This window comes from Nycticebus coucang, chromosome 13 (assembly GCF_027406575.1).
Source record: "Nycticebus coucang isolate mNycCou1 chromosome 13, mNycCou1.pri, whole genome shotgun sequence".
NCBI classification, from domain to species: Eukaryota; Metazoa; Chordata; class Mammalia; order Primates; family Lorisidae; genus Nycticebus; species Nycticebus coucang.
In genome coordinates this window covers 68,533,578-68,548,116 of record NC_069792.1, presented here as the reverse complement: position 1 = coordinate 68,548,116, position 14,539 = coordinate 68,533,578, and the positions used below count along the sequence as shown (strand labels likewise).

The 14,539-nt window shown below is 37.8% G+C and overlaps 1 non-coding gene across 1 annotated transcript; it reads left to right on the top strand.

Annotated features, from left to right (window-relative positions):
- Window positions 1–4,176: 4,176 nt before the first annotated feature.
- Window positions 4,177–4,430, top strand: LOC128564193 (small Cajal body-specific RNA 6). The gene has a single exon (XR_008374060.1). It is a non-coding gene; the product is annotated as a small Cajal body-specific RNA 6 (non-coding RNA).
- Window positions 4,431–14,539: the final 10,109 nt, after the last annotated feature.

The window sequence follows — 14,539 nt, the reverse complement described above, 5'->3', positions numbered from 1 at the left end:
AGGTTTAATAACCAGAATCCACAGAGAACTCAAACGTATTAGCAAGAAAAGAACAAGTTATCCCATCTTAGGGTGGGCAAGGGACTTGAAAAGAAACTTCTCTAAAGAAGATAAATGCATGATCCTGAGACACATTTAAAAAAGCTCATCATCCTTAATCATCAGAAAAATGCAAATCAAAACTACTTTGAGATGTCACCTAACCCCAGTAAGAGTAGCCCACATAACAAAATCCCAAAACCAGAGATGTTGGCGTGGATGTGGAGAAAAGGGCACACTTCTACACTGCTGGTGGGAATGCACACTAATACGTTCCTTCTGGAAGGATGTTTGGAGAATACTGAGAGACCTAAAAATAGACCTGCCATTCGATCCTATAATTCCTTTACTAGGTTTATACCCAGAAGACCAAAAATCACAATATAACAAAGACATCTGTACCAGAATGTTTATTGCAGCCCAATGCATAATTGCTAAGTCATGGAAGAAGCCCAAGTGCCCATCGACTCACGAATGGACTAGCAAATTGTGGTACATGTATACCATGGAATATTATGCAGCCTTAAAGAAAGATGGAGACTTTACCTCTTTCATGTTTACATGGATGGAGCTGGAACATATTCTTAGCAAAGTATCTCAGGAATGGAACAAAAAATATCCAATATACTCAGCCCTACTATAAAGCTAATTTATAGCTTTTACATGAAGGCTATAACCCAACTATGGCACAAGAATATGGGGAAAGGGCCAAGGGAGGGTAAGGAAGGGGGGAGGTTAGGGTGGAGGGAGAGTAATGGGTGAGGCCACACCTATGATGCATCTTAGAATGGGTACAGGCGAAACTTTCTAAATGCAGAATACAAATGTCTACATACAATAACAAAGAAAATGCCATGAAGGCTACATTGAACAGTTTGATGAGAATATTTCAGATTGTATATGAAACCAGCACATTGTACCCATTGATTGCACTAATGTACATGGCTATAATTTAACAATAAAAATAAATAAATAAATAAATGAATAAATAAATATTTTCCTAACTGTTTGTCTATTGATGTTTACTTGTTCTGCTGTGCTTCTCACATTCAGAGGATGATTTTGACACACAATGTCATGAATTTTTGCAATGTCTTTATCAGTTCTGTTCATTACTCACCACCTTGACCTCTCCTCATCAGTGATGGTTTCTCTCTCCTCAGAAAAATGTTTAATCCATTGGTACACTGTCATTTTCTTCATGGCATTATCCCCATAAAATATGTCTCTGATTCACTTTCATTCATGTCAAGTTTAACAAGAAATTTACAAATGTTTGCTTATTGCTCTAATTTAAGCTCCAACATTCTCATGATAGCACACAAAAACACACAATAATAACAAACATTGGCATGACACAGCCACATGTGTTCTCACAGGAACACAACTGTGAGAGACTAATATACAAAGATTATGAGACTCTACCCAGTCATTTGTGCCATGCTGCCACCGTAAGTGTGAACTTAATTGTCAGAACTGGTATACATTCACAGACATAGTTGGTCTTCTGTGTCCATGGGTTACATATCTGTGGATTCAACCAATGGCAGATCAAAAATATTTAGAAAAATAAAAACAAAAGCAATGTGTAATAGTAACAATGTGACTATAAAAATATAGTATAACAACAATTTACGTATCTTTTTGCATTAGATATTATAAATAATCTAGAAATGATTCAAATTAGGCGTGAGGATGTGTGCAGGTTATATGCCAGTACTATGCCATTTTATATCAGGGACTTGGAACCAACCTCCATGGATATGGAGGGACAACTGCATATTTGTCTCGTGTGTGTATGTGTGTGTGTGTGTGTGTGTGTGTGTGTGTATGACGACAGATCTTCAATGGCCAGCGCTCCTTTTTACTCATTCTTATATCTCAGTTTCTGATACTGTAAATGACAAGCAAGTAACTTTTTAAAAATTGATTCAAGTGATTCAATAAGAACTTGACCTGAATATTGCTGACCTCTGCACAATCACCTTTCTTTATTTCCACTAGCAGATTTCTGTATGTATATGGAAGACACAGACACATACATGTCTAATTGTCTTAAACACTTCCCTCCCTGTTTGATGGATTGGGTCTCCTGACTGATGACCTTGGTGTTCTTTGTTCAACTCACTCAACTCACATGATCTCTTGAGCTATACTTGTGCGTCATGCTGATTGTGTGATACCATCGACACATAGCACTGTGACCACACAGGCTCATTTGGGACCAGTTCTCTTTTCATACTCTGAGAACAGCCATCTTTCTTACTTCTTTCATTTCCTTTAATCTTGCTTCTTTTCATTTCCTTTAGTCAAATACTTTCTAGTTCCTATTAATATGTGTTTTCTCTTCCTGGGACACTCTCACCCACCTTCTTTGTTTACGGAAAATCTACTCATACTTTCCTTCAGAAGAGAGGCCTCCCACATGCATCATAGTTAAAATTGTTTATATATTTTCTTACCCCTTAGAATCTGTGTCCTCAGGTCAGATCCTAAAACAAAGTGTATACTTAAGATTTATTTGTTGAATAAACATAGGACCAATAAAGCAGCACCATGAAAAACAGCAAATAACAGATGTAGTAGGGTAAAGGAATACTTAGATTGGCTGGTATGGCCAGAAAACAGAGGCTCAAGTGTAGGAAGACAGGGCCATGATGTAGTGAAGCATGGATTCCAATTCTCCATCTCCCCAGTTAAAATCCCCAACAGGGAATTATTCCACCATCTCACCCTAAAGGTCTATTCTTTAAGTACCTTCCTGACAGCAACCAGGAGAGGGAAGATAAGCCAGAGAGAGTGCCAGTGGAAGGTAAGAAAGGAAGCAAAATTCAGCTCCCTATCCAGTCTCGTTCTGCTACTGCTGCTGAGATTCTCTCCAAGCCAAGCACGTGCATACTCCATCCACACCTCAGGACCCATTGCCTGTCCCTCTAGCTCCAAATAGGCCTAGCCAAGAGAGGGTAGAGTAGTCAGAACAGGGGCTCTGGTATCCAACATGCTGGCTTTGAATCCTTCTTCTGCTCCCCCCCACTAGCTGTGTGTATGTTATTGAACCCATTGCTCATGATAAAAAGAGGCTAAAAACACTGCCTGCCTCACAGGGTTGCTGGAAGGACTAAGTCAGTCGTGTAAAGCTTTGTGTTAAATGTGAGTTCCTTCCTTTTCAATGTCCCCAAGGGCATTTTAAAACACAGAGATAACAATGAAGTTCCTTTGGGTTTAAAGTTGTAAATTTGAAAGCTTAGTTTTTTGTAAGCTTTTAAGCCTAATTTATGAGTCATATTATGCTATTTAGAAATCTAAGAAATTTACTCATTAAGGGACTTTAAAATATTGGTTTTCATTTATAACTTCAGTAAACATTCAGAAACTTTAACATTTCCTTAACAAAAACATTTATATCTTTAAAAAATTTTCAGCTTCACATTGACAAAAATTTCTAAATATGTATATAAGTCTGTTAAATCTAGCCAATTAAGCTTGTAAAATATAATAAAACTTTAGTTCTCTTAAATATTTTAACACTGTTTAATGACTCAAATATTTTATACCACAATTGCACATTTCACATATTAATTCTAAACCATTTATGTCATCTCAAACAGTTCTTCGGGGATATCTTTTTGGGGTAATGTTTAGAATCAACTCCTTAGCTTGTTGAGATCTTTTAAGAATTGAAAGTGCAGAAGCCAAAATGCAGCCCTGCTTGACAGTCTTAACTTTTTCATATTGCTCTTCCTTTGTCCTTTGGTCTGAAATTACACATCACCTAATTTTCAAATAATTACTTGAGTCAGTAATTCCTACTCAGATGGTTGTTCTACTTGAGTGGATTACATCATGCTACATGGTATGTCCTGCTTCATTCTCTTCTGAATTCTTATCACTTTCTTCCTGCCCAATAGTTCTATGCTCACATTTAAGCCATATTTAATTGGATTACATGAGTCACAAGACTGTTTTAAGACTGATCTTTCCTGAAAAGATCAATTGTTTGGCATTGGGCACAGGAGTAAAGTTTTAGGAGTTGTAGCTGTTATTATTAGATTGTCAATTTTTTTACTTAAAATTCGTTTCAGATTTACCTAGGCTCCTTGCTAACTTATAGATCAGGGGTTTTCAAATGTGAGTGTGGATCAGAATCGCTGATAGGGCTTCTTAAAACATAGATTTCTGTAGCTGCCTCTCTTCCCTCAATCTCCAGGAGTGCTGTGATGGGCAGAAGGGCAGCTGACATTCTGTAATGTCCCCATTCTGTGTTCCTTGGTGAGCCCAGGGAGAACACCATGGTTGGCATCCAACAGCTCAGTCACAAGGAGATTTGATTGACTTGATTGCTGGTAGGGAAGGGTATCTGTGGTTATGATCTATCATTTTCAACTGAGACCTCTGATGACAGGAAGGGAGGGAGGGAAGAAGGAAGGAAGGAAACAAAAGAGAAAAAGAGAGAGAAAAGGAAAAAAAGAAAGAATAACATAGATTTCTGAGCCCCACCTTTCACAGTTTCTAATTCAGAATGTCTGGGGTAGAGCCTGAGAATACTCATTCCTAATAAGATCCTAGGTGGTGCTGATGGTGCTAGTCGGGTGATCACACTTTGAGAACTACTGCCGTAGATTATAATGCTCTCCTTTACCATTTTCTCACTTCATGCCTACATCCCAGCCATACTGAAAAACATCAGTAAGTTCAGACAATAGGTATATACTATCCATTATGTATCAGATACTGTGCTAAGTTCTAGAGACACGTGTACAAGAATTAACCAGGCCACAATTCACTTTCTTTCTTAAGTGTACATATATAGAGATCACAAAATACCTCTAGAATTCATGGGGAGAGTTCCTAACCCAGATTTTAGGAGATCTTGAAGAGCAAAACATGAATGGCAATTTTTAACAAAGATCTGAAAAGCAATTAAGATTGAGCAAATGACAGATTGCTAGGGGTGCAGGCGGGGATGGGAAGGATAGGCATGGGAGGGAATGTTTCCACAGATGAGTCATGACCCAGAGAAAACAAAAGTACTAATGATGCTATTTGAGTCTTAACACCATAAGCATCTACAAGCAGATTTTTTAAAAGGATATTTAAAGTGATCATCTGTTTTTGAATTTATGATCATTGAAATAAGATTCAGAGTGTGAGGTGCAAGGTGGTGTTGCATTCTGCCAGGCTTTGAATAACCAGTGGTCCTGTTGGTCCATGTGGACAGATGGTGTAGACTGCAGTGGATAATGGCAGGGAGCTCGCCGCAGTCAGGGAGGGTAGTAATTGTTTCTACTCATTTTTATGTTTTGGTGAGTATGATAGAGGCTGGTAATTGTTCAAACCCATTTCCTTCTGTTTCTGAGCACAGATCTGTTCTATATTCTATACACCTTATTTTCACTTGTGCATCACTATGTGAAAGAAGTCTAGCCAATGAAATATGGTCGGAAGGGATATTTGTTGCTTCCAAATCTGACTCATTAAAACCTACCTTCAAATCCTTTTTCCCCTAAGAGTCAATAGGATGTCAATGTTCAGAAGACTTAGAAACCTTGGTTTATTACGAGAACTTCTGATACAGGGTTCCCCCCCACTCAGGGCTAGCCATGGACCCCATTTTCTGGGAGGATTAATGCAGGACCCCTTTACCTAGGGCTGCACACAGACCACAGTTCCTGGGCCCAAAACAGGCTCATAAAAACCAGTCTGACAGGAGTTCCACCTAAGCTGCCACTCCAAGATCAGAGAACCCACCCTAAACAAGAGGGTGCTACTCCCCAGGCAGGGAACAAAATCTGAACCAAGACCACATTCCTATACAGGGGCAGTTTTAAAATTAACTTCTGCCCTCAAGCCCCTGGCACAAAACAGTTGGAATATTCCATCTCCCCAAACCCCCCTGTCCCCCATCAGATAAGAAAATCATTATATAAACCCTTAGACAAAAGGCCCAAATGGGCCACCCTCTTGGGTTCCCCCCTCCGCTATGCTGGAGGTCTTATCTTCCTTCTTATCTATCAATAAAATCTATCCTGCTGCTTAGTTGAAGTAGTTCCTGGATTCATTCTTCAAATTTCCAAGACCAAGGACCCGGGAGGGAGAGAGAGAGAGAGAGAGAGAGAGAGAGAGAGAGAGAGAGAGATATTCTGGCTACACCTTTATCTACCTGAACATGTGAGTGATGGTTTCCTATGTTACTTAGGGAACACTTTGGAGGTTAGAAATAGGTTTGCATCCTCTTAAGCAAGTGAAGTTTTATGTATTTAACTATTATAATAGCTTGCATTACTATAATAAATAAAATGACAATAAAAGGCAATGTCTTTTATTAAAATAATGATCCTCTTTAAAAATGAGGGTCTGGGATAATATCTACTTCAGATTAGGTCAAGTTCAAGATAATCTCGAGTACTGTCATTTATAATATCTAGGATATTCTTACCCTAAAAGTGGTGAGGAAGGGCTCTTACCATAGTTGCTAATAACTTGAGTATCTGTTTAAATGTCTCCTTAGATAGACTATAAGTAAGGCTGTTTATCTTATTCGTTATTTTATTCAGAGTATTTGGCTTAGTGACTGTCATACATAGGTGATCAATAAATACAGTGTATATGAAATGTATTAAGTATTGGATCAGCAAGTTGGAGAAGTGAGTAGGAGCCCAATGATTTAATGTCTTACTAATCATGTTAAAGAAATTGTACTTGATCCTGAGGGAAATGGGAAGCAATTGAAGGATTTCAGAAATGAGTAATAGTAATGGGATTTTATCTTTGGAAAGATCACAATAGTGAAAATAAAGTGTTTTCAACCCCAAAATAGATTTGAAACTGAAACTTGGAATATCAATTTGGAGGCTCTTATACAATCTAAATAAGAGATAACCAACTCTGTAGAATTTTAGTGACCTTGTGAACAGAGACAAAAAATACATTTAAGATACAGCCAGAAGGAAGAATTGACAAGACTAAATGATTATCTGAACGGGAGGCAGCAGAATAAGAGGATGGGAAAGACCAGGGTTACTCCTACTTCACGAACAAGATAAAGTGGCTGGTGCTGATGTCACTGAAATGGGGAACCCAGGATTTAAAAAATGGGGGACGTTATATTCTCAACATTTGGATTATGCACATACTAATCTCTTTTCTTACTAAGAACAACTGTATTTTCACCTTCCTCCTCTCTACCTTGTCCTCTGTTTTTCTTCACCTGAACAACATCTGTTCATCTGTAACACCTCGAAATGGACCTGTTCCTTTGTGAAAATTCCCCAGGATTCCCAGGATTGGGTAAGGTATTTTCCTATATGTTCCTAGAACTCTGTGAAAGAGTGTAGCATTTATCACAACCCATTGTATCTCCTTCTAGTTTTCCTCTCTGTACTTCTTTACCCAAAGCTAACTGTAGTCAGAGGCTATCTATCTCTTAACGTTGGATTCCCGGTGCCCATCTTAGTGCTGTGTCTAGAATGTACTCATGAGTGGATGGATGCATGCATGAATGAATGTAGCATGAATAATTTTGTTTGTTTTTTTTTTCAAACTTATTCCTTAAATTTTTATTTAACATTTATATCGAGCAGTGTTGTTGTTTTTTTATTTTCTTTTTTTTATTAAATCATAGCTGTGTACATTGATATGATCATGGGGCATCATTCACTAGCTTCACAGACCGTTTACCAAGTTTCACATATACCCTTGTAAGATGCACCCCTGGTGTAATCCCACCAATCCCCTTCCCTCTACCCACCTCCCCTCTCACTCCCCTCCCTTTCCCCCTTCCCCCTATTCTTAGGTTGTAACTGGGTTATAGCTTTCATGTGAAAACCCTAAATTAGTCTCATAGTAGGGCTGAGTACATTGGGTACTTTCTCTTCCATTCTTGAGATACTTTACTAAGAAGAATATGTTCCAGCTCCATCCATGTAAACATGAAAGAGGTAAAGTCTCCATCTTTCTTTAAGGCTGCATAATATTCCATGGTGTGCATATACCACAATTTATTAATCCATTCGTGGATCGATGGGCACCTGGGCTTCTTCCATGACTTAGCAATTATGAATTGGGCTGCCATAAACATTCTGGTACAAATATCTTTGTTATGATGTGATTTTTGGTCTTCTGGGTATATGCCCAGTAGAGGAATTACAGGGTTGAATGGCAGATCTATTTTTAGATCTCTAAGTGTTCTCCATATCTCTTTCCAAAAGGAATGTATTAATTTGCATTCCCACCAGCAGTGCAAAAGTGTTCCCTTTTCTCCACATCCGTGCCAACATCTCTGGTCTTGGGATTTTGTGATATAGGCTAGTCTCACTGGAGTTAGATGGTATCTCAAAGTAGTTTTGATTTGCATTTCTCTGATGATTGAAGATGATGAGCATTTTTTCATATGTCTGAAGGCCGCATGCCTGTCTTCTTCAGAGAAGTTTCTCTTCAAATCCCTTGCCCAGCCTGCGATGGGATCCCTTGTTCTATTCTTGCTAATGCGTTTGAGTTCTCTGTGGATTCTGGTTATTAAACCTTTCTCGGAGATATAAGCTGCAAATATCTTCTCCCATTGGCATGAATAATTTTGAAGGGCACACATTTCAAAACTGAAACCAACTAGTAACATTTGGTGACATCCTGTCTGTTTGAGACAAGCAGCATGCAGTTAGCACAGATGGCCATGAGATTGCAATACTCTTTACATATTTTACTCACCCCTCCCACTCGCACTCAAACCCCTACCAGGAATGGTCGTAAATCACAGAATGACTCCACTATTCCCTTAAGCATCTGTCTCTGATCACAGTGTGAGCCCACCAATCTTGTAATAGACTCCACAAGTGTTTTCCTTAGGAAAAAACTTATCAAAATTAATACAAAATTGAAAATGAGGGAGTTCACAGTGAGGCAGCTGTTGTGTGTGAGACACGAATGTAGTCTGACAAATAATGTGTTCTAAAGTTCGATTTCATTCTCCCAGTAACTAAAGAATAAAGATAGGTGACAGGGCAAGACCTGTCTTATAAAAAAAAATTAAAAAAAAAATGAAAGAGATTAAGAGGGATACTCTCCCATTCCCACTTGAAAAATAGCTAATCTAATTTACAGATTGATATAAACTCATGTTGTCTGTATCATAGACAAAGCCTTTAACTGAAATAGGTGTAGAAATGAAGAAAAAAGCTCACGTGAATGGAACAATAGAGGTTTCTAAGTTCAGTGAGAATGTGTTGTGGAATGAGGCACTGTGCCTCGGAATAAGAGAATCCAATGTATAAAATTGAGCACTCAGAAGAACAAAGCTCATGGAATGACAGCTATGTAGTTTTCAGCCTTACCATTCAAAGTGTGGTCTGTGCACCTACAGCATTGATATTACCCAGTAGCTTCAGAAAAACAGACTCTCAGGTCCTGTCCCACGTCTACTGAATCAGAATCTGCAGTTTAAAATAGTCCTCAGATGATTTCCAAACCTTGAGATGCTTTGCTCTAACTAGATGCATTCAAAGAGCTTACTGAGCTCATATTAATTCACTTTGAGGCCATATTGTATTTTATTATTCAGATTAGGATTTTTTTAAATTAACAGATAGGGTTTCACTCTGTTGTCCAGGCTGCTGGAGCTCAGTGGCATGATCACTGCAGGTTCAAGCCCCTGAGCTCAAGTGATCCTCCCACCTCAGCCTCTTGAATAGCTGGGACTACATGTGCGGCCACCATGCCCAGCCATTGAAAATAAAAATGTTTTGCAGAGGCAGGCTCTTGCTGTGTTGCCCAAAAGACATCTCTGCAGGTGAAAAATGAATGCTAAAATAATCATAATTGCATATTTTTCAAAGATTTAGTTATTAAGAAATAAATTGGTTCTTATATAAGTGGATTGAAAAAATAGTTGTAGTCAGTCTTTAAATTATTTCTGAAAATAGAAATAAACTATCAATGTGTACAAATCAAAATTATTTATATTGGTTGGTCTGAACATTAATATTTTTAACTTTTTCATTTTATCTTTTTCTTTTAAAATTGTAAGGGAGTACAGATGTTTTTGATACACGCCTTGAGTCAGGGAGGTAAGTGCAGCCATCATCCTAATTGTGTTCACTGTATCAGTTAGGTGGGGTTTTGCCTTTCCTCTGCTCCCGCCATACACTTTTCTTGATTCCAGTGAATTTTACTTTCCTCTCTGTAATTGGGTGTCCATCAGTTAGTTCCAATTTATTAGAGAGTATGTGTGGTGTTTGTCCATTCTTGAGAAACTTTACTTGGGATAATAGTTTCTGGTCTTCCAAATTGCTGCAAAAGGGATTAATTCATCCGTTTTATGGCTGAGTAGTATTCCATGGTGTACATATAGCACAGGATATTAAAACACTCATGAGTTTGGGTTGATTCCACATCTTTGCAACTGTGAATTCTGCTGCAATAACCATTGAAGTTCTGGTGTCTTTTGGATAAAATTACTTCTTTTCCTTTGAGTAGATACTGAGTAGTGGATTGCTGGATTGAAAGCCAGACCTACTTTTAGTCCTTTGAGAAATTTCCAGACTGTTTTTCACAGGGGTTATACTAATTTACAGTCCAACTAACAGTGCATAAAGTATTCCTTTTTCTCTGTATCCATTCCAGTATCTATTGTTTTTGGACTTTTTAATAAAAGTCATTCTAACAGGAATAAGGTGGTATTTCATTGTGGTTTTAATTTGATTTTCTCTGATGCTTAATGGTGTTGAGGAATTTTTCATGTGTTTGTTGGTCATTTGTCTGTCTTTTGAAAAATTCTGTTTATATTTTTTATCCACTTTTTAATGGGATTAATATTTACTAATATTTTTTTCTTACTGACATTTTGAGTTTTTTTTTTTTTTTATTGTTGGGGATTCATTGAGGGTACAATAAGCCAGGTTACACTGATTGCAATTGTTAGGTAAAGTCCCTCTTGCAATCATGTCTTGCCCCCATAAAGTGTGACACACACCAAGGCCCCACCCACCTCCCTCCTTCCCTCTTTCTGTTCCCCCCCATAACCATAATTGTCATTAATTGTCCTCATATCAAAATTGAGTACATAGGATTCATGCTTCTCCATTCTTGTGATGCTTTACTAAGAATAATGTCTTCCACATCCATCCAGGTTAATACGAAGGATGTGAAGTCTCCATTTTTTTTAATGGCTGAATAGTATTCCATGGTATACATATACCACAGCTTGTTAATCCATTCCTGGGTTGGTGGGCATTTAGGCTGTTTCCACATTTTGGCGATTGTAAATTGAGCTGCAATAAACAGTCTAGTACAAGTGTCCTTATGATAAAAGGATTTCTTTCCTTCTGGGTAGATGCCCAGTAATGGGATTGCAGGATCAAATGGGAGGTCTAGCTTGAGTGCTTTGAGGTTTCTCCATACTTCCTTCCAGAAAGGTTGTACTAGTTTGCAGTCCCACCAGCAGTGTAAAAGTGTTCCCTTCTCTCCACATCCACGCCAGCATGTGCAGTTTTGAGATTTTGTGATGTGGGCCATTCTCACTGGGGTTAGATGATATCTCAGGGTTGTTTTGATTTGCATTTCTCTAATATATAGAGATGATGAACATTTTTTCATGTGTTTGTTAGCCATTCGTCTGTCATCTTTAGAGAAAGTTCTATTCATGTCTCTTGCCCATTGATATAAGGGATTGTTGGCTTTTTTCATGTGGATTAATTTGAGTTCTCTATAGATCCTAGTTATCAAGCTTTTGTCTGATTGAAAATATGCAAATATCCTTTCCCATTGTGTAGGTTGTCTCTTTGCTTTGGTTATTGTCTCCTTAGCTGTACAGAAGCTTTTCAGTTGAATGAAGTCCCATTTGTTTATTTTTGTTGTTGTTGCAATTGCCATGGCAGTCTTCTTCATGAAGTCCTTCCCCAGGCCAATATCTTCCAGTGTTTTTCCTATGCTTTCTTTGAGGATTTTTATTGTTTCATGCCTTAAATTTAAGTCCTTTATCCATCTTGAATCAATTTTTGTGAGTGGGGAAAGGTGTGGGTCCAGTTTCAGTCTTTTATATGTAGACATCCAGTTCTCCCAACACCATTTATTGAATAGGGAGTCTTTCCCCCAAGGTATGTTCTTGTTTGGTTTATCAAAGATTAGGTGGTTGTAAAATGTTACTTTCATTTCTTGGTTTTCAATTCAATTCCAAGTGTCTATGTCTCTGTTTTTGTGCTAGTACCATGCTGTCTTGAGCACTATGGCTTTGTAGTACAGACTAAAATCTGGTATGCTGATGCCCCCAGCTTTATTTTTGTTACAGACAACTGCCTTAGCTATATGGGTTTTTTTCCGGTTCCATACAAAACGCAGAATCATTTTTTCGAAATCTTGAAAGTACAATGTTGGTATTTTGATATGAATGGCATTGAATAGGTAGATTGCTTTGGGAAATATAGACATTTTAACAATGTTGATTCTTCCCATCCATGAGCATGGTATGTTCTTCCATTTGTTAATATCCTCTGCTATTTCCTTTCTGAGGATTTCATAGTTTTCTTTATAGAGGTCCTTCACCTCCTTCATTAGGTATATTCCTAGGTATTTCATTTTCTTTGAGACTATGGTGAAGGGAGTTGTATCCTTAATTAGCTTCTCATCTTGACTGTTATTGGTGTACACAAAGGCTACTGACTTGTGGACATTGATTTTATATCCTGAAACATTACTGTATTTTTTGATGACTTCTAGGAGTCTTGTGGTTGAGTCTTTGGGGTTCTCTAAGTATAAGATCATGTCGTCGGCAAAGAGGGAGAGTTTGACCTCCTCCGCTCCCATTTGGATTCCCTTTATTTCCTTGTCTTGCCTAATTGTATTGGCTAAAACTTCCACCACCATGTTGAATACTAAAGGTGATAGAGGACAACCTTGTCTGGTTCCAGTTCTAAGAGGAAAAGCTTTGAGTTTTACTCCATTCAGTAAAATATTGGCTGTGGGTTTGTCATAGATAGCTTCAATCAGTTTTAGAAATGTGCCACCTATGCCTATACTCTTCAGTGTTCTAATTAGAAAAGGATGCTGGATTTTATCAAATGCTTTTTCTGCATCTATTGGGAGGATCATGTGATCTTTATTTTTGCCTCTGTTAATATGGTGGATAATGTTTATAGACTTGCGTATGTTAAACCAGCCTTGCATCCCTGGGATGAAGCCTACTTGATCATGATGAATGACTTTTTTGATGATAAGCTGTAATCTGTTGGCTAGGATTTTGTTGAGAATTTTTGCGTCTATGTTCATGAGTGAGATTGGTCTGAAATTCTCCTTTTTGTTTGGGTCTTTTCCTGGTTTTGGTATCAGGGTGATGTTTGCTTCATAGAATGTGTTGGGGAAGATTCCTTCTTCCTCAATTTTTTTGAATAATTTTTGCAGTACAGGAATAAGCTCTTCCGTGAAGGTTTGATAGAATTCTGGAGTGAAGCCATCTGGACCAGGGCATTTTTTGGTTGGAAGATTTTTTATTGTTTCTTTGACCTCAGTGCTTGAAATTGGTCTGTTCAGGAGTTCTATTTCTTCCTGGCTGAGTCTAGGGAAAGGGTGTGATTCCAAATATTGATCCATTTCCTTCACATTGTCAAATTTCTGGGCATAGAGTTTCTGGTAGTATTCAGAGATGATCTCTTGTATCTCTGTGGAATCAGTTGTTATTTCCCCTTTATCATTTCTGATTGAGGTTACTAGAGATTTTACTTTTCTATTCCTCGTTAGTCTGGCCAATGGTTTATCTATTTTATTTATTTTTTCAAAAAACCAACTCCTTGTTTCATTAATTTTCTGAATGATTCTTTTGTTTTCAATTTCATTGATCTCTGATTTGATTTTGGATATTTCTTTTCTTCTACTGAGTTTAGGCTTAGATTGTTCTTCTTTTTCCAATTCCATAAGATCTCTTGTGAGATTGTTGATGTGCTCTCTTTCTGTTTTTCGAATGTAGGCATCAAAAGCAATGAATTTTCCTCTCAAAACTGCTTTTGCAGTACCCCACAGGTTTTGGTAGCTTGTGTCTTCATTGTTGTTATGCTCAAGGAAGTTCATGATTTCCTGTTTTACTTCTTCCTGCACCCATCTGTTATTCAACAGAAGATTGTTTAATTTCCATGCCTTTGGGTGGGCTTGAGCATTTTTGTTAGAGTTGAGTTCCACCTTTAGTGCCTTATGGTCTGAGAAGATACAAGGTAAAATTTCAATTCTTTCGATTCTGTTGATATTTGTTTTGTGTCCCAGGATATGATCAATTTTGGAGAATGTTCCATGGGGTGATGAGAAGAATGTATATTCTTTATCTTTGGGATGGAGTGTTCTATATGCGTCTATCAAGCACAGTTGTTCTAGGGTCTCATTTAAGTCTCTTATATCCTTGTTTAATTTCTGTTTAGAGGATCTGTCCAGCTCTGTAAGAGGAGTGTTAAGGTCCCCTGTTATTATGGTATTATCAGATATCATGTTGCTCAGACTGAGTAAGGTCTGTTTCAAGAATCTGGGAGCA